The following is a 26,531-nucleotide window of genomic DNA, read 5'->3' on the forward strand; positions in this document are numbered from 1 at the left end:
GAGTTTGGGGGTCTGGAGAGATGGCTCAGTGGTTGAGAGTGCTTGTTGAACAAACATGAAGATCAGAGTTCAGATCCCAGCGCCCACATAGCAAGCCTGGGAAGAGCTGGGCACGCCAGCTGTGAACACCGTCGCCCTTGCTCTAAGATGGCCGGAGACTGGACTGCTGGGGCTTCCTGGGCCCTGCTGGCCCCCAGCCCAGCCACTGAAATGAAGCCCTGGTTTCAGGGAAGCCTGGACTTAGTGCAGTAGTCAAAACATTTTGTAGCCTCTGTACCCACAGCTGCACACATTCTCATACACAGACACACACACAGGAGTGTATATTCTCACACACAGATGCACACACCTGCACACCCAGCTGCATGCCCTCACAGACATGCATACACACCGCCACAAACCAACCAATCTTTTCTCTGTCTTTAAGTTGTTTTTATGCCGAGCGCTGCCACAGCACTCTGGAAGCTGAGAGAGGCAGATCTTTACGGATCTGAGGACAGGGTTATCAACACGGTGAGCTCCAGGACAGCCAAGGCTTTAGAGCAAGACCCTGTCTAAAAAGAGGCAAAACTAATGCTGGGCACGGTGGCACACGTCTTTAATTCTAGTGCTCAAGAGGCAGAGGTGGGCAGACCTTTGAGCTTTAGACCAAAGTAATCTAGAAGCTTAGGACATCCAGGGCTACACAGAGAAACCCTGTCTTGAAAAACAAAACAAAATTAAATGTTAAATTATGTTTGTTTGTGTGTGTGTGTGTGTGTGTGCCCTCACGTATATATGCCATGGTACACATGTAGAGGTCAGAGGTCAATTCAAGGATTGGTTTTCTCTTACCATGTGGGTTCCAGGTATGAAACTCATGTCCTCAGGGTGGCAGTGAGTGTCATTACTTGTAAGTCATCTCATTGGCTCCTATAAATAAATAAATAAATAAATAAATAAATAAATAAATAAAGTAAGTAAGTAAGTAAATAAAAAATCTAAAAAACAGTTTAAGAGCTTGGAGTCTTTGTAGTTGGGTTGACACAAACTTTACCTAGCTTTTCCTCTGATTTCCCAGCTTGATGTGATGTCATCCATAAAGGATGACAGGTGCTGGGAATGGTGGCACACTCCCAGTGCCAGGGAGGCAAAAGGTGGGCAGATCTCTGAGTTTCTGGCCAGATTAGTCTACATAGTGAGACCCCGGAGGGAGGGATAGAGGGAATGAGACAGACAGAGAGACAGGGTCTCGAGAGATGACTTAGCAGGTACTATGTTCAAATCCCCAGAACTCACAGAAAACCAGATGCAGTGATGGTATCACAACTCCATAATCCCCAAATGGGGGGCAGGGGCCAGAGACAGAATCCTCAGAAGCCAGTGGGCCAGACAGCCTAGCACAGAGCTGCCAAACAAGGCGGAAAGCAAGAACCAACATCCAAGGTTGTTCTCTGACCTCCACATACGTACTTCCTGGCACGTACACTAAATGCAAAAGAAGGAAACGGCTCGAGATCTTCCTGAGTTGTTAACTCTGTGACTTTACTTGAACTCACATGTAAGAACTCAGTAGCCAGGGCTGCAGAACCCTTCCTTGTTTGTGGGAGACTCCTGCACTCAGTCCTGCCTTGTCCTGTCTTAGTCCCCGTCTCTCTGTAAAGCTGTCCGACAGTGCAGGAGTTTGGGGTTTAGTTAAGTTTGCTCTCACACAGATAGAGAAGAGCTGCAAGCTGCTGGTCCCCCGGTGGGCCAGCCTAGGTTTGTGAAGTGGAAGAGGTCGGAGGCTGCTGGGGCTGGTTCAGGATGTGCTGAGGGTCTAAAGGGCGACACAGCTTTCACCTGCACCTTTTGCTCTGAAATGAAAGATTATGGGGCGTTTCCTCCTGCAGCAGACTCGGTGTTTGTGTCCTCTGGTCGCAGGACAGACTGTGCACAGCCGTGGAGATGGGGTTGGGAGGTGTGGAGGGAGCGGGGTTCCCTGGGGGCAGCCACAGCTGGCTCACCTCTGTGCTCACCGGGTAGTCTTACTTTTTCTCTCATTTTATTCCTTCCTCCCTCTTTTGTCTCCTTTCCTCCTCTCATTTTTGCCTTCTTTCTTTCAGCTCTTTCTCTCTTCTCACCCATTCCTCTTCCTCCCTTCTCCCTCTCTCCCTTGCTTCTTTCCCCTTACTCCTTCTTCCTCTCCCCACTGCCTACCCCACCAGCTTCCCTCTCCCTCCGCTTCCCTCTCTGCAGTTGAGCTAAGCTGACCTGAAGCTGAGAAGCACAGGAAGCCGTCTTGCCCCATTCCCCATCCCTCTGGTCCCTGGTCCTGCCCCTGGGTTTGCTGTTGTCTACCCCACTTCCTCCTCTGCAGATCGTGGCCTGCCCCACCCTCCCCTTCAAGGCTTCCCTGCTCCGGCACTGGATCATCATAACTGATGGGTCTCCAGTTGCAGAGAAGTGCCTGGGGGGGTCATCTACCTGGACCCCCATCTCCACTCTGAGGGGGGCTTGACCTCCTCTGCCTTCCCCTGCCAACCACAGCAACAGCTCTCGGCCTCATAGCAAAGAACCAGGGCACAGGTGAAGGTGCTGTTCCTGGGAGCCCTGAGATCCTTTGATTTCATGGCTGAAGTTGGGCCTCTCCCCAACACAGGAGTTGCACCACACAGCTGCCTGACCCCAACCAAGTCTCTACCTTCTGGAGCCTCTGTCTGCTTCATCTGCTTCAGAGGCAAAGGAAGGATGAGTTTATGGCACATGAGTTTATGAGTTATACACAGGACTATCCCCTCAGTCACTATGGAAGGAATTACAGTCTTGGGAGTCAACATTGCCAAAGAGCCTGGAGATGCCAGGCATGTGCTAGTGCTGGGTAGACAGGATGGAGAAGACAGACCCTCCCTCCTCTCTGGGACCTCAGTAGCAGAGGCTACTGTTCTAGCTTATCCTGTGCCTGTTGACCTGGGACTTGGAATCTGTGCTGTTCCCAAACTGGCAAAGTCTATAGCAAGCTGAGAGGAGTCTGTGGCCCCACTGTATCATAAAGGTACAAGAATTAAGCAAACTAGCCAGGTGAGGCGGCACACGCCTTTAACCCCAGCACTCAGGGAGCAGAGACAGGTGGATCTCTGTGAGTTTGAGGCCAGCCTGGTCTACAGAGTGAGTCCAGGATAGCCAAGGCTACACAGAGAAAACCTGTCTTGAAAAACAAAACAAAACAAACAAAATGAAGGAAACCATTCCAGAAAGGCTTGGTAGAAAAGTTCAGGGTTGCACAGGACAGTAAGCAGGGAAAGGCTGAATCCTGACACTGGAATTCAGTGGGGCAGGGTCAGAGGTCATGAGAAGGATTACCTGGAGACTGGGCATATGTGTGGGATGTGTAGGATCAATGTGGCAGACACACACACACACACACACACACACACACACACACACACGGTCTGGTTGTTTGTTCGCTGACCGCGGCCTGCAGCAGAGCCTGTCTCTGGGGTGTACTTGGGAGTGGGCTGGGGAGAAACCACAGGGAGTGTTTTAATGGGAGCGGATGCAATACCCACAGCTCACGGTGAGATAGCCTCAAGCCACAGTCTTGGAGGCCATCCTCCCCCACGCAAGCTCCTTCCAGCCAGGGCCTCACACGGGGGCCCCGTGCTGGCCTAGGAAGGGGAAGAGGCCACAGCCACACTGTCTGCCGCCAGGGCTGAGCTCCGGCCTCCCCCAGTCCCCCGGCAGACAGAACTAAACAGCCTGGCTTATCAGCTGCCGCCACTGTGTCCCACCCAGCTGAACCCGGCTCTGGCTGCTGGGAAAGTGGGCCCCTGCACTCTGCCAGGTACAGCGCAGCCCAGGGTGGGGTTTGCTGCTGCTGCTTTCCTGGGGGTCAGGCCTGGGGGAAGGAGACGAGGGAGAGAATGTCGCAAGTTCTCTGTAGGGGCCTAGAGAATTCTTCTTGGGTATTAGTTTAGGATGGTGCGAGCAGTCTGAGAAAGCATTCCACTTATTAAACAGACACGTTGGAGCTAGGGATGTGCCCAGCTGGTTGAGAGACTGCCTGGCATGCACAAAGACCAGGTTCCATCCCCAGCTGTTTAACCGGGGTGTGGCATGCCTGTAGTTCCAGTACTTAGAGGAGTTGAAGTCATTCCGGCCACACGGTGAGTTGAAGCTAGCCCAGGCTGCATGAGACCCTCCTACAGATCACGCCAAAAGGAATCAAGTCAAACCAGACCTGTCGGGCTGGGCTGTATGGTGGAGGCCTGTGGCCCCATAAGGGTGTGCACTGTCCCTTGCACTCATTCTTCAGATGAATACTCCTGGGACCCCAGGGTAGGGAACCCTACAGTTTGCCCAATAGCACCTTCCCACCCATTCCCACCATCCCCACAGCACCTGCTCCTTGGGAAACTGAGGCCAGCGGAGGAATGCAACTGGGCAGCGAATGACCATTCTGGGCTCCAGTGTCTCCCCCTCTGATCGGTGGGCCTGGCTCTCCTTTAGGATGCTTGTGGGTCTGGAAGAAAGAGCACAGGGGTAGGGTGCTTCTCATCTCCCCCAGGTCTCAAGGGGCCCATCTAAGAGAGAGGGGTTGCCCCTGACTGCTGCTTTGGCCACATAGTCTGTCAACATAGTGGGCCTGGCCCGTCTCCACCTACCCTGGCAGTCACGTGAGGACATGCCCTCTCCTCTCCCAGACACAGCTGTGTGGGCCCAGCCAGCCATAGTTTATCTCATCCTGACTGTGAAGCTATAATAACAGGCTGTCTTCCTGAGCCTCAGTTTCCCTTTCTGTATGCTGGAGGTGATGGTTGGATCTGTCTACAGTAGTACCTTAGACACTGATGGAGCTGCCCCTAGAGAAGCCTTTCTTACAGGCTGAGCTGCTGCTGCAAGCTCAAGGTGTAATTCCCTCTCCCAGCCACTCCAACTCTGGGACCCCTGCATATCTCGTAAGAGGCCTGCCGGCCCCCTCCATCCTCCTGAGGGTGTGCTGGGCCACGTGCTGCTGGACGGGTAGGTGAAAGCGGACACAGAAAGAAGCAGGAGAGAGGGGAGAGGGGGTGGGGGACCAACCTCTCCACACACAGTCCTCCCTGATGAGGAATGGAGGTGCCCCAGACATCTAGATATGAACCTAGACAGTCTAGTCACTCTCAAGGGACACTCGCCATATGCGTCTAGGTGGGAGGATAAGACGTTTGGTTGGCTTGACTCACCACTCTGGAGTATTTAGACATGGAAAATGGGTCCCAAGTCAGGTGGTTGGTGGCGCACGCCTTTAGCTCCAGCACTTGGGAGGCAGAGACAGGTAGGTCTCTGTGAGTTTGAGGCCAGCCTGGTCTACAGAGTGAGTTCCAGGACAACCAAGGCTACACAGGGAAACCCTGTGTGTGGGAGGGGCAGATCCTGGGCCCTGCAGTTGTGAGGAGTGGCCTAGACATTCCACACAGGAGCTTCAAACCATCAGAAAGCCTGTCTGAGGAAGCGTTTAGGGAAGAGGATAGGTAAGGCAGCAGAGGCCCTGAGAGACGGAGGAAGGGCTGAGTGGGAGCAGAGCGACATGTGGCAGCCTTTCTGGGTCTGGGCTTGATGCAGGCACTCTGATGGGTACACACCACAAGCAGAATGATTCTGCCTACCCTGTCCTATCCCGTCTGCGTCCCAGCTCACTGGGAGAGGCCTCCTTGAGGAGAAAAGCTTGTCATGTAGAAGCTGTTTTGTTTTGTTTTTAAAAAGAAAGAAAGAAAAAGAAAAGGAAGGGAAAAGATGAGAAGAGAAGAAACGTCGTGGTTGGAGTTGTAGCCCAGCAGGCAGAGTGCTCACTAACTTGTGTAGTCCCCAGCAGCATGGAAGCTGTGATCCAGCACGTGGATTGGAGGCAGGAGGAGCAGAGTCCAAGTATCCGTGAGCACACACAACTCTGTCAATCAATGGGGTGGGGCTTTCCCACATAGCACTCCCTGCTCTGCATTGCCTGACTCTCTCAGGCCCAGGAAAAAAAGGACCCAGGATGGTCTGTTTTATTGGTGTGTGTTTGTGTGTGTATGTATGTGTGTTTCTGTATTTGTGTGCACATGTGTGTTTGTGTGTGTATGTATGTGTATGTGTTTCTCTATGTGTGTGTACACGTGTTTGTGTATTTGTGTGTGTGTGATAGTATGCACCACAGCTGCATTGCTAGGACTCCTGTCTCCCAGTTCAGTGTTTTCCCTGCAGCTCTGACTTATAACTGTTTCTGCTTGTCTGTCTGTCTGGTTCCTGGCCATCCATCAAGCCTCGTGCCTCCTCCAGTGAGCCTTCCTGACTGCTGGCACAAAGCCTTGTCTCCTTTGCAGCTTACAGGATACAGTAACCGGCAGCAATCTCCGGGTGCCGGGCACAATCCCTTCTCTCCTTTTACAGATTTGGAATCCCAGGCTATAAAACAGAAAAGGAATAGCCAGGGTCACCAGACATGCCACCTGCTTCAAAATTCCACACTTGTGTCAAGATGAAGCTGAGTATCTCCTTCCTAAGTATCTCTCACTGAAGTGGACAGTGAACACAAATTTCAGTTTCTGTGAGAAGCGCACGGCCACAAAAGTCACAGAAGGTTTATGCGGTCTGAATCGGTGATGGGAATGACAAAGTTTTCCCATAAAGTAAGGTGACTTGACCCATGGCAGAATACACCTGCCATTTGTTTGTTTTGTTTTTTTGTCCTCTTTGGCTTTCTGAGACAGGGTTTCTCTGTGTAGTCTTGGCTGTCCTAGACTCGCTTTGTAGACCAGGCTGGTTTCACACTCACAGAGCTCCGCCTGCCTCTGCCTCCGAGAGTGCTGGGATTGCAGTGACCCACCGCACCTGCCTGCGGCCTGTGGTTTCATAAGGGCTATTCTTGTGATGGACCAGGGAAGCCCATGCATTCACTTTTACATGCATTCACTGTGGATACCGATCTGAGTGTCCTCAACTTGGTTATTGTTTTTAAAAAAGGGGTGGGGGAGAGAAGGCTGTTCCTGGATGGACAGGTACTGCTGTGCCTCAGTGACTGGGACCTAATAAAGCCAGCAGAAGCCGAAAGCTTTTTAATCTCTCTAAAGAAGATGATGTCAACCCAATATGCGGCCAGAAAGCCTTAAACAAAGAAGGGAAGAAGCCCAGGACCAAAGCATCTGGATTGGCACCCTGTCCTCCATGCATCCTGCAACGCAAACACGATGCTTAGCTCTAAAGAAGCAGCACAGTAAGAAACACAAGGAGGTGGCTGCAGAACGGGCTAAGCCTTTGGCCAAAAGAACGAAGAAGACAAAGAAAAATACTAGGAACAGATTGCCAAGAGACGAAGGCCGTCCTCGTTGAGAGCACCTACTTCTGAGTCCAGTCAAAAGTAAGTATTCAAGAGTAACAAATAAATAATCAGGACTTGAAAAAAAAAATCCCACATTTAGCTTCTTGTGGGCCCCCTCTCTTCCTGGATAGGGAAGTACCCCTGGGTCCTTCCAGGAAGTCTTAGACGGTTCACGTGGCTTCCCATTCTGGACTCGTGTCTGTCTCCCAGCCCTGGGGATATTGAGGGACCTTAGCTCCTCTCTGGCTTCCTCCTACCCCTCTGCAAACTGGGCTCAGCTTGTGTGCCCAGCACCTCTCCCACAAGTCTGTTGGATAACCAGATGAGTGAGGGACCCAAGTGTAAGACACCCCAAATCCCAGAAGTGCATAGTGCTGACCTTAGAGGTTAGGTTCCCTGCAGGTGGACAGTTCTGTGTGCAGGGGGACCTGTCTGAGGTCTAGGCTGGGGAGACACATACCCTGGGAGGCAGAGGCAGGAGAGCCACGTGCCTACCAAGTACCACGAAGAAAGTGGCCTCCTTCCCCTCTCGGGTTTCCAGGCAATGGCAATGCTTCACCTGGCCCAAAGCGACTGGGCCCAGCATTCTCCCACGGGCCCATGACTTCCCCACTTGCACGTTTCAGGCCGGCCTTGAACTGGGTGGGCACGAGCCCTTTCTGCCCTTTAGAGGGAAGCTCTGTGTGGCTCAAGAAGGACAAAGCAGAACTTTGTCAGCCAACAGGGCAGAAAGGACATGTTGGGCATTCCTGGTGGGCCGTGGGAGCCTGCCGTTACCCTGCCGTTCTGGTTCTGGCAGCACCACTGAGCCACCGTGGAAATGTGCTTCTAATCACAGTGTGGATGTGACCAGCTAGCTCCCTGTGGGGGGAGTTAACCAGTTCCTGCCACAGTGGTGGTGATGACGCTGGCAGCTGCTGAGGGATGGGGAGGAAAGGCTTCAGAGGACTGAGGTACAGACACAATGTGTGCAGGCTCAGGGCCAGTCAAGCCCCAGTGCAAATGGAGGTTCCTGACCTTGAATGAGTCACTGACTTCCAGGCCTCAGCATTTCAGGCCTTCTGACCCTCAGTGGTGATTACATGTGGCCCCTTAATTTTGTTGGGGACGGGGTACGCAATGAAGACTACAGATGGGGGATGCTTAGCACAGAGGAGGGTTCTCAACCTGTAGTCAAGACTCCTGAGGGAGTCAAATGACCCTTTCACAGGGGTCACCCACAACCCTTGGAAAATGCAGGTAGATATTTGCATTACGATCCATAACAGTAGCAAAATTAGTTGTGAAGTAGCAACAAAAATAATTTTATGAGCTGGGCAATGTTGGCACATGCCTTTAATGCCTGCACTTGGGAGGCAGAGGCAGGGGAGTCCAAGACAGCCAGGGCTTCGTTTTGTTTTATTTCTTGAGACAGAGTTTCTCTGTGTAGCCTTGGCTGTCCTGGACTCACTTTGTAGACCAGGCTGGCCTCGAACTCACAGAGATCCGCTGCTGCTGCCCCCAGAGTGCTGGGATTACAGGCATGTGCCACTGCACCTGGCCAGCCGGGGCTGTTACACAGAGAAACCCTGTCTCAGACAACAAGAACAACAACAACAAGAAAATAATGTTATGATGGGGGGGGTCACCACAACATGAAGAGCCGTATCAAAGCGTCGTCGCAGTGTTAGGGTGGGTGAGGACCGCTGGCGTAGAGCCTTCACACAGCGTGCACGGAAAACGAGCGCCATTCCTGCGGTTAGCCGCAAAGTGTTGATTACTTGTTCATGCTATAATTTTTAAAGAAAATCATAAAAAGCAATCCGCCACTCATTATCTTTGTCACATCTTAATCTGTGGGGCCGAGGCTGGAGTCAAGTGGCTGCGTGTTCGCCTAGCACACGCATTGCTCTAAATTCAGTTCCCAGAAACCCCACCCTCCACACAATCGTCAATCCACAGCGCACAGTTTCGTAAAGCCACTGCTGGGCCCTTTGCCTCTTTAAGACAGAGGAGTCTGATCTGGACATTCTTAGGGTGCCTCAGATGACTGGGCCCAGGCTGATCCTCGCTTTGCCAGCCTGTGAGCGGCTCCCTTTCCAAATGAGGTGACATCAGAAGATTGCTCTTCTCCCTGAGGCTTCCCAGCCGTGGCTTGGGGGAGTGGCCGCCCAGCCATGTCCCAACAATGGAGAAGACTGAGGCTCTAAGATATGAGCCCCATCAGCCCCAGCTGGCTTTGGCCAGCCAATGGTTCCTAAAATGGATTTGCTATTGAGTAGAAGTGACTTTATATACATTTAAAAAATGCATACAGACGCCAGGCATGGTGGCTCATGCCTTTAATCCCAGCATTTGGGAGGCAGAGGCAGGCAGATCTCTGTGAGTTCAAAGCCAACCTGGTCTACAAAGTGAGTCCAGGACAGCCAGGGCTACACAGAGAAACCCTGTCTCAAACAGCCTTGGCTTCATCTCCCTTAACTTATTTAAGATAGGGTCTCCTGTATCCCACTTAAGTAACTGAGAATGACCTTGATCTTCCTATCCTCCTGCCTACACTTCCCAAGTACTAGGACCTGCTTCCCAAGTACACCTGCTGTATGTGGTGCTAGAGCTCATGTATGCTGGGCAAGCCCTCTACAGAATCATGTCTTCAGCCCTTAAGCAAGTAAAGTTAAATAACGCTCAGCATTCAGGGTGAGTGGTTCCAAGCTGTCACTCTTCACTCTGGATATTCTGTGGCTTTATGGCTATGGCCCCTGTTCCAGTTGAGGGAGCAGGGGCTTGAAAATGGCCCTGCCCAGGGCTGTAGAGATGGCTCAGCAGAGGAGGATGCAGGCAGTCCTGAAGAGACCTGATAGGCTAGGGTCAGATAGTAGGGGAAGTGGGGAGGGGGATGAGGGGCAGAAGGAGGGAGCATGGGACTGGGAGATGAAGGAGGGGACTGCAAAGTGAATAAATTGTTTGCTTACTAGCCAGACCTACCCAGGTTTGGGGGCAGCAGTCACATGAGCTGTCTGAGGACATGGGGTAAAGAGTGGCAGCCCTTTTGGCCTGTTTAAGCCTACTGTTCTCAGCTCCCTCTGCTACCCACCTCCCAGGCCAGAAGCAGAGCCAGAGAGCCTTCCAGGGCCTTCTCCATGGACCTCCCATTCCACACAGGACAAGCCCAGGCCCAGGCAAACCACGGCCTCTTTCCCAGACCAAGCAGTGACATGCTGGAAAGCAGGCATGCCCTCTCCCAGCTGCCATGGAAATCACTGAACACTTTGGGCCGTTTCCTTCAAGCTTTTTTCTATGTGTGAGTATCAAAACATTTACATGTCGGTGTGTATTGAATGTTCCACATGTCATTTTGTAAAGTTTTCTCCTTTCACCCATTCTAATATTTAAATAGCATTCTACTTGAATCTTTAGCCCTAGCATTCTTTTTTTTTTAAAAAAAAGAGATTTATTTATTTTTATTTTTTGTACATGAGCATTTTGCCTTCACGTGGGCCATGTGGTACCTGGTGTCCAAGGAAGCCAGAAAAAGACATCATCAGACCCCCTGGGTTGGGAGTTACGGATGGTTGTGAGCTTCTCTATGGATGTTGGGAATTGAACCCAGGTCCTCTGCAAGAGTAACAAATGCTCTTCATCACTGAGCCCTACAGCGTTCTTTCTCATGATTGTGCTACAGCCTGTCTTTGTGAACCATTCGCTATAGCTCCTGGTGTTGTGAAGACACAGAAACAGACACCCCCTGAGGTCCCCGCCTCCAGCCCCAGCCTGAGGGAGTCAGAGGGTGGAAGAGGAGCTCAGAGGCATTCATGATAGGAGGCCCACTCCCTGACAGCTACCTGCAGGGAAGGGATGTGGGGCTGACGGAGAAAGCCTGATCCTCATGGGAGCTCAAGAGTACAGCTATTCCTATACCTTTCTCAGGCTGCTCTGGGGTTCCCGAAAGGCTGGGGATGGCCTTCCTCTCTGCTGCCCTTCTGCCCAGGGCCACCCCAGGGTGGGCAAGCAGAGGCTATACTTTCAACCCCTGGAAGGCTATACTTTCAACCCCTAGGGCTTAGCTCCCTAGCAGTGAGTACAAGGGAAGGCCTAGATGGAATCAGGAAGAAGAAAGGGGACAGAGATTGCTCAGAGTCAAGGGTTACATGTCTTACCTGCCATATGACAGGTGGGGACACGTAGGTGACTTCTTCTTAAGGTTCCCAACCTCAGGCTGGTTACAGCCTGAGTCCTCAGAAAAGCGGTGAGCAGTCTCTGAAGCCAGCATGGGGAACTCTGGCACCTCCTGACACTCCCCAACCGGTTATAAAAACTATCTTGGAAGCCAAGTGCAGTGCTGCACACCTGTAATACCAGTGCTTGGAGAGGCAGAGGGAGGTGGCTCTCTGTGAGTTCGGGGCCAGCCTGGTCTACAAAAAAAAAAAAAAAAAAAGAGTCCAGGACAGCCAAGGCTATACAGAGCAACCCGGTCTTGAAAAAACAGACAGACAAACAGATAACAACAACAAAACTACTTTGGGGTAGCTCAGTTGGTAGAGTGCTTGCCTATCATGCATTGAAGCCCTGGAAGATGGGCCATGCCTATAATCCCAGCACTTAAAAATTGAAGATGGGAGGATCAGAGGTAAAAAGGTCATTCTATGGAGTTTAGGGGCAGCTTGGGACTCATGAGATCCTGTCTCAAAAAAAAAAAAAACATAATAATAATTTTCAAATGAGTTGCCGGGCACGATGGCACACACCTGTAATCCCAGAACTCAGGGAGGCAAAGGCAAATGGATCTCTGTGAGTTTGAGACCAGCCTGGTCTACAAAGTGAGTCCAGGACAGCCAAGGCTACACAGAGAAACCCTATCTGGAAAAAAAAAAACAAACATGATAATAATAATAACAATTTTCAAGTGAGATAGAGAGGCATTGAACTCTGGGAGTGGTCCCTGGGACTCTGGGTAATAAGCTCCAAAGCTGATCAGGGCCTGATAGGTCACAGTAGCCCCTGTCTACTTGCATCACAGCCCTGGCCTTTAGAGAAGCCGTTTTAGCCATATTTCTTTTTCTTTCTAGTTTATTATTATTGTTGTTCTTGTTATTGTGTGTATGCATGATGTCCCCGTTGGGGGCGCATATGCCTTAGAGTACATGTTCAGGTCGGATGGCAACCTTGTGGAGTCAGTTCTCTCCTTCTGGGTTCCTGAGATCAAACTCAGGCCTCCGGGCTTGTACTGCAAGCCTCTTTACCTGAAACATCTTGCTGGCCCTCTTAGCCACATTTCTGAAGGGGAAATGGAAACAGTCATTGCCCAGATTCTAGCCTCAAGCTGCCAGGCTATGGAGTCCAGATCTCTGTTGCCAGGCCTGGTGCCCTCTGTAGAGGCAAGGCCTTCAGGCTGTGTAGCTGGGCTCAGGCCCTTTGACACCTCCACTCCAAGGGCAAGAGAGAGCTGGGGAGGGCTCCCTGTAAGGCAGAAGCACCCTCCCACCAGCTTTTCTGGGCCTCTTTTTTTGTTGTTTCTTTACTCAAAGCCCTGTTATCTTCCTCAGAGCTGACGCCTAGCTCTTCCTGTTTAGAATTAGACTCTAGACTTTTCCTTCATGGGCGGATACTTGTTTGTTTTGTGTTTTGTGTTCTCCCCTAACCCCTTTCTATGGCAGCTTAGGTCACCCAGGCTCAGAAGCAGCCCTGTTCTCAGAACCCAGGATTGCACCATGCTGGTGGCTGGAAAACGCAGGGTCCATTAGCTTGTCCTGAGCACCTCTTCACCCTGTCCAGGACCACCAAGCTGAGAGTCCCTGGTTCCTTATAGCACTTATCTGTGAGCCCAGACACCCCAGGAAGTAGATTCATCTGCACAGCAAGAAAAAGAAAAAAAAAAAAAAAACAAACTACCAATAAATCAAAACACAAAACAAAAGGCTCCAGTGGATCCCTGCCTGGCTGAGAAGAGCTGCTGGTGAGGACAGAGTGTCAGGTGAGCCAAGAGCCCTAGGCTTCTTCTTGGCTGTCCAGTCCATGCTGTGTTAACCTGCCCAGGTTGATGACCTGTGATTCTAGCTCCTCATCGGATACTCTCGGGATCCCAGGTGGATGACTCCAGGGACACAAGAAAAGGCAGCCCCAGGTGACATATGTTCAGGTGCCAAGGTCCAGTCCCAGCCCCAGCTCCTCTAAGAAGCCTCTGCGGTCTTCTGGGCTGTGCTCCGGAGACTCCTCCTCACCCCGCCCTCCCCTCCCAGAGAAGGCCTAAGCTAGGAGTGTGGCTCTGGGACAGTCCTGACCTCCCTGGCCTTGCAGCTTTCTGGCCTCAGATCGAGACAGAGGTCTCTGCTTGCCTGTTAGGAGAGGACTGATGTAGCATGGGCCAGGCACCAAGAAGCTGTCCCATGTATGCTGTGTCTATACATGTGTCTATGCATGTCTCATGTATGCTGTGTTACTGTCCCCTGGTAAAGGCGTGTGAGGTTCCTGGTTCCCATGCCTCTGAGCTCCTGCAGACCAGGCTGTGTGGGCTGGCCTGCCCTAGAGGTATAGATGGAGAAGAATCTGCACTAGCAAAGTGAGGTCTCCGCTCCCTTGTGAAACTCACCCGGATGGCCTCTATTCTGGGTCTGGTGACAGCAGAGCACAGAAACAAACCGTACCTTGCCCATGCCTTGGGCGCAGCCTGCTGCTCTTTGGCTGAAGTGAGACTGGCTCCTTGTGGTCCTAAGCTGAGCTTTTGTGCTCCCCCATCCATGCCCTGCACTCATTTCTGAGGCTGGGGGCATTTGGGAAGAGCAGTCTTTGACACAGGTCCCTGGGGATGTTGGTCAGTGTGTGGGCAACAGCCAGCATTCCTGAAAACCTCAAAATGGGCCTGGCAGGCTGGCGGGAGCCTGGGCTGGAGGAAGCCATACCCACAGCCTCTGAGGCTCCGCTCTCTGGCCCAGTGAGATGGAGCTTATATTTTGCCATAAGGACCACACAGCTCACATAGGTGGCAGAGGCCATGTGGAGGGCTCACCTGCAGGTCCCCAGGCATGCCAGAGGCCCCACAGGCTCCCCAGACTAACGTGTGTGTGTGTGTGTGTGTGTGTGTGTGTGTGTGTGTGTGTGTAGAGGCTAGGGGTTAACCTCAGCTGCTGTTCTGGATTCTCCACCTCGGTTTTCATGACAGTACTTCTCTCTGGCCTGGAGCTCGCCATCTTCCAGGGACCACCCTTCTCCTCCTCTGCATTGCTGGGGTTATAAGCATCGTGAAGTACCATGCCCAGCTTCTTTAGAATGTGGCCTCTGGGGATTGAATTTAGGTCTTTGTGGTGCTTACAAGGCAAGTGCTTGGACTGAGCCATAGCCCCCATCCCTCCCTGCAGCTAACTTCAGAAAGAAAGTTAGCTCTTTGTTACCTCTCTTCACCTGGCCTCTAAGCCCTCGAGGAGAGCCCCCAAGCCCAGGAGGCTCAGCTTGAGGGGCGCCCCAGAGCTGGCTAGAGGGTGGAAGGGGTCTGAATTTGGAATCAAGAGAGTCAGTTCCTACCCTAGCTTTGCTTCCAGCTGGCTATGGGAAGCGGACCCAAGGCATGTTGTGAGGAGACACTGGCATGGCAGCCAGCTTGGGAACCGGGACAAGCACAGTGACTGACTACCCACAGCGCCTCCAGCATCCTGTCACCAGCTCTGCAGGCTGCCCAGCCTGCCAGGGCAGCTGAGGCCCCATGGAGCCGATGGAATCAGGGCCCTTCCCTTCTTTGTCTGCTGGTGCTTCCTTCCCTTCACAGAGAGCGCTTGTTGCTGCTTTATCAGGCCCTGGGGAAAGCTGGGGCCAGCCAGGCTCCCAGCTCAGAGCCCCTGGGAGGCCGCCAGCCGGGAGGGAGCAGACATCCAGGCTCAGTCTCCAGCCAGTGGTGACTGGTGGCTGGGCCATCCCCTCCCTGCCCCTGACCCCAGCAGCTCCAGCCTGTCGGCCTGGCCCAGGAAGCTAGCCCCTCCCTGGCGTGTCTTGGGGCCTCACAGCTTGTCTGTCATAGGGGTCCCTAGAGACAAGTGCCTGGGAGAGCTCTGCCCCCAGCCCAGGGCTTCTTCCCCAGGAGCACATAACTGTGGGGTCTTTAAATCAAGGGTGAGGCAAGGGGCCTGTGGTCTGAAAGTGGCTGTGCATCCCCTAGGTATACGAATTTGAGTAGTAGTGAAAATGGGATCTGCTCCACTGCTGGTTTAAAAGCCAAGGGAGAAGGCAGGTTCTCACCCAGCCTACAGCACGCGCTGTCAAGAATCAATGGGGAGGACATATGAAAAAAAAAAGTCTTAAGTAAAGTGCCTGCCTCGATCCCCCAGAAGCCACACAGAAAGGCTGGGCTTGGTGACATCCACATGTGACCCCAGGTGGCTGAGACAGAAAGCGCTTGCTGGTCAGACAGTCTAGACAGAATCTGTGCGTTCCAGGTTCAGTGAGAGCCTGTCAAAAGAATGAGGATGGAAAGGTGACCTTTGACCTCCACATGCACTCTCACACATGTTCACATAGATTTACATACAATGCACACACACACACACACACACACACACACACACACAGAAGACAGACAGACAGAAAGACAGAGAGGATTTTGTTTTGTTTTGTGTGTGTGTCTTCGGGACAGGGTTTCTCTGTGTAGCCCTGGCTGTCCTGAACACCACCACCAGGCTGGGAGAGAGAGAGAGAGAGAGAGAGAGATTAAACATGGATACATACGTGTAAGCAGACACGGGGTGCATCTTTGCTCTTAGAATTCTGAAGTGGGGACAGTTAGAGGAAAGGTTCTCCTCTGGGCTGCTGGGCGGGAGGAGGGAGGAAATGGGACAGGAAGGAGGATACTGGACGGCCTGGCACAGGCTGAGCCGCTCGGGGATTAGGTTGTGCCTATCTTTGTAAAACACTTGTGCACTCATTCAGCACTCACCCAAGGTCCCAGAGTTTCCCGACAACTAGGTGCAAGTTGGTCCCAGCCAGGGCGAAGGACTTGGATAGGACATCCCTGCACCAGTCTTGTGAGCAGGCTGGTGGCAGGCCTGTTAGAGATGGCGTGTGAGATGGGCTGCAGTGTGTGAATGAAAGTCCTCCTGTGGAAAAAAGCGGGAGAAAGTGCTGCAGGGAGGAAACCAGCTGAGCAAGGAGACCATCCCCCCAAACTCATAGTTCCCTCGGGAGACACGGGCGCGTCTTGGACGCACAGATGTAAGACAAGGTGACAAGGGTGAGTCAGGTTCCTTTCTCCTGCATAAGTAATTCCCAGCTGTACTGAGCTCTACCTGGCCCCCGTGCTGTCTCTGTAAGGGGAGTTGTCTGGAGAAGCCAGTGTCTTTAGCCCTTTTCTGTGCCCGTCCTTTGACCTCAGTAGTCTCCATGCTCCTCAGACCCCCAGGCCTTTGCTCATGGTGTGTGTGTGTGTGTGTGTGTGTGTGTGTGTGATGGGACATGCCTGCCAGGGCAGGTGCTCATGGGTTAACTCTGTTGGTTTATGCCTTGTCATCCTGTTTGAGACAGGGTTTCTTGCTGCTGTGTTACCAGGCTAGAATGAAGCTTGTAATAATTCTCCTGTCTCAGTGCCTCCCAGCAAGGAGTTTTGGGATGATATACACTTATACTATTGCTTCCTTTTATGTGGGTTCTGGGGATCCAAACTGGGACCTCAGGCGTGTGTGGAAACCACATTTACCCACTGACCCATCACCCCTGCCCAGCTCCTTGATTCTGAACTGGTGGCAGGGAATCTGGGCAGTGCGGGGTGTCTGGAGACAGACTTATATTCTCACAAAGCAGTTGTCTCCTTTAAAAAGTTATTAGTGAAGGCACTGGAAGGTGGCCTCGTGGGCAAAGTGTTCCCGGAGCAAGTGTGGAGACCTGAGTTCCATTCCCAGAACTCTTGTAAAAACCCAGGTGTGGTGGCACACGCTTGTAATCCTAGCACTGAGGCCCAGCTACAGGAGGATCCTGGGGTTTGCTGGCCAACCAGCCTCGCCTTTTTTTTTTTTTTTAATTAAGTGTGGTTTCCTTTTCTTTTCTTTTTTTTTTTTATAATTAAGATTTATTTATTTTATTATGTATTCAGTGTTCTGCCTGCATGTACACCTGAACGCCAGAAGAGGGCATCAGATCTCATTATAGATGGCTGTGAGCCACCACGTGGTTGCTGGGAATTGAACTCAGAACCTCTGGAAGAACAGCCAGTGCTCTTAACCTCTGAGCCATCTCTCCAGCCCCAGTCTAGTCTTATTGGCAAGCCCCAGTTTCAAGGAGAGAGCTTGTCTCAAAAATAAGTGAATAACTGAGCTGAAGAATGACTGAGGAAGATGTTCCACATTGACCTTGGCATCTTCCACAGCACACAACACATGCACACGCACCCCCCCACATGAACAGGTACCACACACAGACACACAGACACACAGACACACAGACACACACACACACACACACACACGCGCGCGAGAAAGGCCAGGGGTGGAGCTCAGTTGGTAGAGTGCTTGCCAGGCATGTACAAGACCCTGGGTTTGATTCTCAAAACCATAAATCCGTAATGAGCATACGGGTTATCTAAGCACACAGAAGGTGGAGGAGGAGAGGATAAGCCATGGTGGTACATGCCTTTAACCCCAGCATGTTGGAGACAGAGCCAGGAAGAGCTCTGTGAGTTAGTTCTAGGCCAGCCTGGTCTACATAGGAAAACCTTGACTCAGCTCGGCGATGGTGGCACACGCCGGTAATCTCAGCACCAGGAGACAGAGGTAAGCGGATCTCTGTGAGTTTGAGGTTAGCCTGGTCTACAAACTGAGTCCAAGACAGCCAGGGCTACACAGAGAAACCCTGTCTCGAAACCAAACCAAACCAAAACAAAACAAAGACCCTGACTCAAACAAACCCCAAAGCTGAACATGGGGTGTGGGGCAGTGTGTCCTGAATGCCAGCCAAACAGGACTCTGTGCCTTGAAGCTGCCCCCAAGGGAGTGCAGGGAGGCTTCCTGAAGGAGGGGATCTTTGGGTAGAGTCGGATGACCAGGAGGAAGAAACAGAGTCAGGGCTTGGTTCCGAAGCTTACGGGGCTGTAGCGGCAGCACTGACAGGAGAGGGGCAGCTGGAGCACACTGTGGAGGACAGTGGCTGTGGGCAAGGCCAGCTACTCACGTCTGGAGATAGGCAAGGCTGGGAGGACACTGCGTTTCTCCCTGGGGGTGGGGAGCGGCATTTAGACCTGCGGTTTTCACGGAAGCCAGAGAAAGCTACTGCTGTGGAGTTGCTGTGTCCTAGCAAGCCAGGCTTGGCTGCCTGTCCTCAATGGCCAATTAGACAACTATCAGTGAAAGCACAAAGGGGAGTTATTCAGTGTGCCCACATGGAAAGAGGACCAAAGAGGTCCCGTGACCCCCAGATTCATCTTTGGGGTCCTGCTGACATGAGGGTCAGGCTTAACGTGCCAGAGGTAGGTATGCATCACCGAGCAGCTGTGGCCCTAGTGTGGTCCCACCACCATCCTGACTCAGCTCCATCCCCCACGGTGGTTTGACAAGAAGTCAGAGCTGCATGGACTCTCTGGGAGACAAGCTGTCCCTGGGGCTGGTGCCAGAGTTTTAGTCTTTTCCTTGCCCTCAGCATGAGATTCCTGGGGGGATTTCCAGGTCCTGAGGTCCCTAGTCTAAACAGTCTCCTAGACAATCCATCACCGTGCAGCCCCACAACGGTAACTGGTGTCCGAGGTCACTTATGCCCAGCTGGGAACAAGAAGCCTAAAGCCAGGGTGTCCCCACTTTAGGGGTGGAGAGGAAGAGCAAGGCTCTCTTTAGGGACCAGAACAGAGGAGGAAGGGACCTGGGGGTGGGGGCCTTCCTGGACAAGGGAGCAGCCAGGGGGTCAGAGCTGCCAACTGCTTGTTGGGAGGCATCAGTACAGCTGAGGGCAAGGCCCCACACACTTTCCTGGCCTCCTGCTACTGCCCCTCTGCCTCCCCCACTTTTTTGTTTGGTCTTTTTCTTTCTTTCTAAGATTTGTTTGTTTAATGTATGTGAGTACTCTATCTGCATGTTTGCCTACACTTGAGAAGATGGTTGGGAGCCACCGTGTAGTTGCCAGGAATTGAACTCAGGACTGCTGGAAGAGCAAACAGTGCTCTTAACCGCTGAGCCATCTCTCCAGCCCTTGGTTTGATTTTTTCAAGGCAGGGTTTCTCTGGGTAGGGCTGGCTGTCCTGGAACTCACTTTGTAGACCAGGCTGGCCTTGAACTCAGAGATCCCCCTTCCTCTGGCTCCTGAATGCTGGCATCAAGGGCACGCACCACCAGCGCTGGTCTCTGGCTTCCCCTTTCTTGTTTCTGCTTGCCATGCAGTGGCCACAGACTCTTACACACCTGACCAGATCACAGCACGCCTGGCTTCTAACCCTGCCCGCCATCAGCATCTTCACCCTCCATTGTTATTTCCCCTCTAAAATCTCCCCCGCTCTTCACAGGGGTCCTCAGTTTCCCAAACGTAAGTGCTCTCCTCAGGCTTCAGCTCTCCATGCCAGAGACCCCATACCCCCAAACAGCCTGCTTTTCCTGGGGTCTCACTTCAGTGATGCTTTCTACAGGAAGCTTCTGGAACAGGCCTCCCAGCCCCCCGTAACTTCAGATTTCCATTTTACTTAGCCAGGCTCCATGGGAAACCCTCCTTCTGCCTCACCTGTCCTCATGAGAGCAGGGACCATTCGTGTAACAGGGGCCACTGCTGCTGTTCCCTCCACAATGGCTCCCAGCGCAGAGGTTCCTGCACCGAGGGGGACCTAGGAAATCTGAACGCTGAATTCTGGAATGAACACAGAGAAGGGCTGGAGGAACCTCGTTCGTGTAAGGATGCTGAGAGGGAAGTAGGCTGCTCGCCACCCTTGGAGGGACAGGACTCAGCTGGGGTGACACACTCCGTCTTCCAGTTCTTAATTGGTGGATGATGATGGCCACCTCTGTGTACACAGTATGTGCTCAGCGGATGCTGGCAGCCCTGCACCCTCAAGCCCATGGACAGTCCCTGGAGCTCCAGGGGCTGGACTCCTCAGTCCAACCGAGACCCCTAAGGATTGTGGTTCCCCAGGGAGGGGAGGATCATCGACTCCACCAGGTGTTCCTGGGCCGCCTAGGTTATACAGCTGTACCTCTGTGGGCCCCTGGAGGCAGCAGCGAGAACACTGGGGTGGCCAGGGGCCCCCTGAGCGGCCGGATGTCTGAGCCGGGCCTCGGAGCCGCCTTATCACCGTCTGCCGCCGCCGCCTCGCTCTCAGCTGTGCCGGCTCCGCGCTGGCGGCAGCGTCCCCCGGGGGTGTGCGCAGGCTGAACTGGCTCTGGGTCCTGCCGCTGTGGGGCCTGAAACCACAGAGCTGGACTAGAAAAGACCTGGGAAGGACCAGGAGGACGATCGAGTGGCGAACACTGTCTAGTTCCCAAACCATAGAAGAGATATTTGGAGTCCACTGCCTAAGCCATCCATAGTCTCAAGGGCTCCTGCACCCCACCCCCAACCCCAGGCCTGGAAAGGCGGCAGAAGCAGGGCCAGCTGGTCCCAGTGGTGTCTGGCTCTGCAGGCTAGCCTGCGGGTCAGGCCCACTGGACTCTGGAATTCACTGGGCTTCCTCTGGGCTGGGGGAAGACAATCAGGTCTCCACATGCCCTGTCCTCTTTCTGATCTCAGCCACACTCACACCTTTGGGTCTGGTGGCCCTGACCTCACCGAGGTCACCAGGGACAGGGTCCCAGCCCGAGGTCTGAAGCCCCTGGGAGGCAGTACTGGGCCTCTCCTCCAACACTAACGGACCACTGAAGAAGGGTGTGCCAGTCTGTGGTAGTGAAGGCCCGTCATCTCCGTCACTGGGAAGGCTGAGCAAGGTTCAAGGCCTGCCTGGGCAACCTTTTCTCAAAACAAGTTAAAAAGAGGGTTAAGGATGGTTCAGTCGGAGAGTTGCTAGGCTGTAGGTTCAACTCCAGCTCTGTAAAAAACAGAAACCCCCAAACCCAAGAACCTTCCCCAACAGAAGGGTGCTTGGGCCTAGGGCTCCCTCCTTGTAGTGGGTCTTGATGATGGTGAAGTACCCAGTAGGGCTTCTGCCCTGAGGGAGTGTCCGAGCCACTTTCATAGTCATCAGCACCCCTGGGCAGGTGTGTCAGATGGGGAGGATGCTAGGCTGAGAAGGCAGGCTGGAGCTGGCCTTGTGGGAATCCTCGGGGAAGGAGGGACCAGGGGGAAACATGGCGGCCTGGAAGGCAGTGGGTCAGCAGACTCAGGCCTCCTAGGGAGTGATTCAGGTAGAAGCGTGTAGAGGAGGTGGGGTAGGCTGGGCCTCACTGAGCAGGCTCTGACAGCCAAGACCAGCATGGAGAATAAAGTTTAGAGTCCACGAAACATGAAACCACAATAGTCAGCGGCATGCCCATTTAACAGTTGGGCAAATGCTTCCCAAACTGGGAACATGAACATGAGAGGAATTGCTGTGTATAAGCCCCAGCCGCTGGGAATGGAAGTTTGGAGGGGTTCCTTCCTTTTCTCTTTATTTTTAGAAGACAAGGCCTCACGTGGCTTATACAGGTAGCCTTGGACTTTCTATGTAGCCAAGGATGACCTTAAACTTCTGATATTCCGTTCTTCAGCTCTCTTGAGCTGGGGTTACAGGCGTGCACTGCCACTCTGTCCAGTTTATTCAGCACAGTGCCAGGGCTTCACGCATGCTAGACAGGCGCCCTACCAACTGAACTACAGCCCTAGCCTCGGCTCTGCTTCTATGGATAGTTAGGGGTCCTAAGAGGCGCCAGGCTTGGTTCCACTCTCTTCCTTCCTCACACGACATCCTTCCCTTGCTCCAGGCCAGGAGCTGGTTTAAGAACACAGACTTCTCTGCCCTCCAGTCCTCTTGCTTCACAGGGCCAGGGCTGGGCCTAGGATTCCGGGTTATCAGCAAACATCGTGACTGGTCTCACCAGCCAGCCAATGCCGGCTCACCCCCAGGCATTTGGGGTCCCTCTGTGTCTTTTCAATCTCACCCAAAGGCACACACTCCTCACTTGCTCCCTCCACGGTGCACACCCCAGGCCCTTCCTCTTCAGGCTGCCTTTCTTGCAGAAAAGTGAAAACACATGGTTTCCTGGGCAACCACATCCCTCCTCCCAGCTTGCCCTGAGACCTCCCAGCAACTGACTCCGTGGCTGTGTGGTTCAGAAGAATATTTCAAATACCAGCCTCCCCAGGCATGATCCGACAAAGGCTCATCCCTCTCAAACCCTTCCCTCTGAGCTCTTCTCAAATTTGTATGCATGGGATCTTGGAAAAGGGTTCACACCATCACCTTGGCTACCGAGTAGGTCCACTCTGCTGACCAGCTCACACTGAGAAGGTCATCGTTACGTGGCTTTAGGGTCTGTGTAGCTGGGAAAGTTAGAGCCCAAAGAGAAGGAACTGATCTGAGGGCACACAGCAAACTGGCCTGACAAGGGTACTGAAATGCAGGAAAGGAGGGCCAGTGTCTGCCAGACACAGGGTTGGTATTTCGGAAGACTAACCCTACAAGAGTAATTTTTAAATTTTATTATTGTTATTACCATTTGTTTGTTTTGTTTTGTCTTGAGACAGTCTTGGCTGTCTTGGACTTTGTAGATCAGGCTGGCCTCAAACTCACAGAGATCCACCTGCCTCTACCTCCCAAGTGCTGGGATTACAGGTGCGTGCCACCACACCTGGCCTCTTGGTTTTTGAAACAGGGTTTCTTTGTGTGTCATTGGCTGTCCTGGAACTAGCTGGGCTGGCTTCAAACTCACAGAGCTCCCCCTGCCTCTGCCTCCCGAGTGCAGAGTGCTGGGCTTACAGGTATGTGCCACCCCCACTGGGCCCATAGGGCCAATCCTTGTTCACATGTTATAATTGAGACTAGAAACTTAAAGAGGTGAAGTGCTTTACCTTAGGTCACTCAGCAAGTGAATGGCACGAGGAAGGACTGTCTTCTCACTGAAGCCATTATCTTCCTTCCAGAGCCTACTGTTCTCCAGATTAGGCAGAGAGAGACAGAAAAGTCCTGGGTGCTGAGGTTGCCTGATCTTTCCTTGCTGGGAGAATTGACTACTGGTCTCTCCGGACTGCAGTAAGGGCCTTTGTCCTGTCTGCTCTCAGCCCAGATCCTTTGTCAACGTTCCTATATACCCCAGGATGCCTTTAGGCTGGTCAGTACAGATAGGACTCATTCATTTGTATTGTTCATGCCATCTTTCTGGACCTCAGGTTCCCTCCTGGTTTTGTTTGTTTTGGAGACAGGGTTACACTACACAGACCAGGTTGGCCTTGAACTCTTGACACTCCTGTCTTGGCATTCCAAGTGCTGGGACTAAAGGCATGAGCTACCATGCCCAGATTCGGTGTTTGGGATAGAAGACACCAAGCCCACGCTTGCATTTGTGAAAATGTGCTATGACAATTTCTCTGTAAGCCATTAGGAGTATGTGGGTCATCTGAGTGACCTGTGTCATTAGGGGGGTGGGGGACAGGTGAGCCCTTGGACACACTTTTATGTGTGTGGGTTGAGTGTGGTAACTGCATGTGTGAGTGGGTGTGGTCAAAGTTGAGGGTAATGTGAGATTAGTTCACTAGGTGTGTTGTGGGGACAGTCATTGTGACTGTTTCTCCATGTTGGGACATGTGTACATGAGAGTCTGGGTACACTTTGGGCTGTCTGGTAGTGTGTTGTCTGTAACCACGTGTGTGTATGTGTGGACATATATGTGATTTTGTGTGTTACTCTTCCTGGTCTGTTCAGGTATTGGTTGGGCACAATCTTCATCCTCCAGATCCCCATTAGGATGGCAATGGGTGGCAGAGTACCCATAATGGCAGAAGGGGGCTGGAGTGCTCTTCCCTATAACCAGCTTAGGAGACCCTCTATTCTCTCTCTCTCTGCTGGGGATCTTGGGAGGGTGTGGGGGATGTGTTTTCCATCCTAATCATCTCTTGTTGGGGAGGAAAAAACCCACAAAGAGAGAAAAAAACATTCCCCTAAAGGCAGATTTTTATTGAAACTTTTTATGATGCACACAACAGCTAGAAGATTTTCTAATTTGTAGCAGCTTTTTCTCGAAGTGTCTGCTTTTTGAGCTTAGAAACGAATGGAGCTAGAAGCTGCTCAGTGCAGGCACTGGGTCCTGCCAGCCTTTTCCTGCCATTCCCAGGGTCAGCTCTGCCTGGTTTTGCCCTAGGTAGATGGGCAAGAACCAGTGGAGAGTAGGGCCACTGAGAGAAGCAAGGAAGGCTGGGTGACAGTCAGGTCGGGCAAGGAGGCAGTTGGCAACTCCAGTTTCAAGGGGTAGTAGGAAGGGAGAGTACTTTATCCCCAGGCTTCTGAGAATGCCTCTGTCAGAGTGGGGAACTGAGGCACAGAATGCTACATAAGCATAGGAGAGCCCCTGGCTAGCAGGTAGGGCCTGGGACCCCTACCATGCCATCTATTCATTTGACAAGCCGGAGTTGTCCTTCTGGTCTCCTCTGACCAGAAAAGCTCGGGGGATAGCAGATGGGGAGCATGGTGAGGGGTAGGTGAGGTGACAGAGAAGCTCAGTTAATACGCACTGGCCACCAAGATCAGGGAGGACTTCCTGGACAGGGTAGCATTTCAGTAGTGGAGGGACTAGCCTTGCAGGGCTGGAGTAAAAACATGTTAGCACTTACACACTTGAGTAAAAATCTTCCAATCTGAGCTGCCAGGCCCCCACTCTAACTGTGGGTGAACACTGAGATTGTCACGATGGCATAGGATGGGGGCAGTGGCTAGCAATGAGATTCCAGGCTGGGCCAACAGGCCTGCTGCTTGACACGTCTCTTTATTCCACAAGGACTTCCTGGGAATGATCTGGGCCTCTGTGCAGTTCCTGTTCCCAGAGGCTCACAGTCGCCAGGCCCAGGGAGACAAAACGAGCATGAGTGTGGTGGAGCGGGAACAATATGTGTGTGGTGGAGGAGGGCCACAGGAAACGGGCAGGGACAGCCGGGAGCGAAGCCTGCCTGGGGGCTGGGGTCACTTGGGGACTTGTGACTTGGTAAGGTAAGATGACCACAAAGAAAAACAGACCAATGAGGCGCCAGAATGGCCCATCAGACGGGATGCCCAGGACAGGCTCAGACATTAGAACTGGAATCCTCATATCCCCATGTAGCAAGGACCTTAAACAGAACCAAACACAGCTCACTGTGATCACTGACATTGTCATCATAGGTAGAATGTCCCTGACTTCACAGAAAAAGAAACAGAAGTTCAGAGAGCTGAGATGACATAGCCAAGGTTATTTCGGGCCACGGCTGAACCAGGATATGCCACGAGCCAGCCAGACCAGAGAGCTTTGTGTCACCTCTGGCTTTCTGCCTGGCAGCAATGCCCCTAGCATCTGCGTATACCTGTGTTCAAGCCCAGCGCCTCTTAGTGCGCACCCCTGCTCCTCATCGCTCCTCCAAAGATCCCCAGCAAGCTGGGCATAGTCCTGCATGCCTATAAGGACAGGGAGGAGCTCAGCCTCAAGGTCTCCCTTGTCATAGGCAGTTAGACTAGCTTGGGCTATAAGAGACCAAACAGGCAGACAAAAACAAACAGGCAGACAGACCAACCAAAACAAAAGACCTCTAACAAACAAGGCTCTTCTGTCACTAGAACATAGAGTTGAAGACCATGTTTGAAGGCTGGCGATGGCGCAGCATTTGCCTAACATAGAAAAAGCCTAAGGTTCAACCTTGGGGACTAAAGAAAAAAAAAAAAGACCAAAATTTGAAGGAAGGAAGGACAGGTCTTGACTCACAAATATAAAAGAAAACTGTAAACCAAATTAATAAGCAGAGTCAAAATCCCATTTGCTGCCGGACTGATGGGCTTAGCACACTTCATTCCCAGTGGATGAAGGAGGCAGGAAGGCTTGCCTTCTGAGTACCTATGGACTGAATTACGACTGAGCGGTCTCTGGGCTGGTGTTTCTGTGACCCAGAACCAATCGTGTGACTTCACTGAGCCTCTGATTCTTTAGTAGTAAATGGAGTTGTTACAGCTTGCTTAAATTGGGTAGGAAGGAAAAACACATTGAAGCTTAAAAGATTTTAAAGCCTTGAAGAGTCTGGCCCAGAGCGGAATCACACTCTTCTGCTAATGTCTCTTCAGGCTGCCCTGCCCAATTTCAGGAAGCCCTTTATTGGCTGGAAGTGTCTTCCAGAAAGAGAGAGAGAGGGAGAGAGAGAGAGAGGGAGGAAGCAAGCAAGCAAGCAGAGG

The 26,531-nt window shown here is 52.4% G+C and overlaps 1 long non-coding RNA gene across 2 annotated transcripts in view; it reads right to left on the reverse strand.

The window, feature by feature from the left end:
- LOC132654609 (uncharacterized) overlaps nucleotides 1–26,531 on the reverse strand; it is a 75,299-nt gene that overhangs the window by 6,560 nt on the left and 42,208 nt on the right. For both annotated transcript variants that reach the window (XR_009592256.1, XR_009592255.1), the window contains exon 5: nucleotides 835–912. This is a non-coding gene — a long non-coding RNA (uncharacterized LOC132654609). The remainder of the gene's footprint in view (nucleotides 1–834; nucleotides 913–26,531) is intronic.

The sequence above is a fragment of the Meriones unguiculatus genome, chromosome 6, assembly GCF_030254825.1.
Source record: "Meriones unguiculatus strain TT.TT164.6M chromosome 6, Bangor_MerUng_6.1, whole genome shotgun sequence".
Lineage (NCBI taxonomy): Eukaryota > Metazoa > Chordata > Mammalia > Rodentia > Muridae > Meriones > Meriones unguiculatus.